The sequence below is a fragment of the Curcuma longa genome, chromosome 10 (assembly GCF_044706935.1).
Source record: "Curcuma longa cultivar G26 ecotype Majalengka, Jawa Barat chromosome 10, ITB_CL_G26_1.1, whole genome shotgun sequence".
NCBI lineage: Eukaryota > Viridiplantae > Streptophyta > Magnoliopsida > Zingiberales > Zingiberaceae > Curcuma > Curcuma longa.
Window position 1 is genome coordinate 2,698,999 of NC_133870.1, and position 1,835 is coordinate 2,700,833.

A 1,835-nucleotide genomic window follows, 5' to 3' on the forward strand; every position below is an offset into this window, starting at 1 on the left:
AAAGTGCCAACTGACAAACTATAGAGAGAAACATAACTGATAGCGATAATAACAGAGTTAGCTCTTAATTTGGATGAGTAAGAGATTTGAACCGATTTAAGTGGTCTTAATGTACCTTGGCCTGCTCGGGACTTGAATTTAACAGTTGCATTTTGCGAGGGAACTTGCATTTCAGACATTGCTCCAGGTTTGCTGGAATTGAAATGTCAAGACTGGTGGGCTTTCCCTTGGTTGAATAGATGTGCTACATATTCTTCATACTTGTTGCAAAAGACATCTACTATCAGTATAGCTGATACCCTTCTTGATAATCTATAGACTTATTGTAATTATTAGTGTAACTTTGAACATCAAATGCCTGTATTCTTCTCTTATCCTTTAACTATGATAAGTGTGGGATCAACATAATGTCAAGATGCTGGGCTTTTTGATAGATCTGGATGCACTGAGATTCCACAGTACTCAACATCTGCAGCTTGTCATTAGAATTATGTGGAGGAGATCACATGATATATTGAAGATAAAGAGGTGGCAATGGTTTCCTTGCCTTAGCCCTCTCCTATTTCTAATCCAAAGTGTTGATTGCCAATTCACTAGGATTACTAGTGAGAATATGATTGTTGGCTTCTCCGTTGTGATTAATAATAATAATAATAATAATAATAATGGTACTTTAATATTTGATGAACTTGTTTAAGTTAGAAATTGTGATTTAATACATTGTGCTTTAAATGTGTAGATAAGACGATGTGCATGTCTTATTATGAGCAAGACAATGTGAGATGATTTGATATGGATTTAGAGTTCATCACAGCCATGCAGCACTGTCGTTCAAGGTGCATGAAAACTTATTAGAGATTTGAATGCCAAACGAACCCTGTATTGTTTGTGCATATTGTAAAAGGGTAAAGGTTGAGAGTTTAGTTATCTAGAACTATTTCATGTATTCTTATGTAATACATGAAATAGTCAAAGTATCTTGTCATCTTTAACTTGTGGAGACATCCTCCATTGCACTTGTAATATTTATGTCAAAACCTACACCTATATACTTGACACATCTCATTAGTAAACACAATGTATTCTAATTTAAACGTTCGTTTAAACATTAAAATCACCTAAAAACATGATAGCATCAATAGCAAGTTGTCAAAATCTAACCTCTGTCTTCTTGGTGCACCATTGCCATGAACCCTCTTTTTTTCTTTTTCTTTTTTTTTTTGCATCGTTTTGTCAACCATGACAACACTCCCCTCTCATCCAAACGAACACTAGCACCTTTGTTGCTTTGCCAAGAAGACGAACTGTGTTGACGAGTTAAAGGCTTGACTTTTGGATGATATCACCCATGGATTTATAGTTTATATGAGAAAGTACATTGTTTGTAGGCTAACGAAAAGAACTTTTAAATTCTACTTTTGCTCGGCATCCCGTAGTTCCATCATATGTGATGTCTTTATTGGATTTAAGGGATTTTTTTTTTTCTTCTCATGCAGCATGAGGGAGAAAGTTGCGTTTCATATTCATGAAATTTGAGAAAATAATATAACTTACTGAGGATCTACACATGTCAAGAGTCAAAATGTCAACTCAAGAGTCAAGTCAAAGTGATGGTCAAATGGCCATTTGACTTTAGGGGACTTGAGCCACTTGATTCCATCAGTTTGGCTCACTCAACTCCATCAAATTCACTCTTCGACTCTATCAGTTCAGCTCACTAGACTACAAGGGACTCAAGCTTCTGGACTTTATCAACTCAGCTCATTCGATTTCAAAAAACTCAGGCTTTTTGACTCTATTAAGTCAGTTCACTTGACTCTAAGAACTCGATCAAG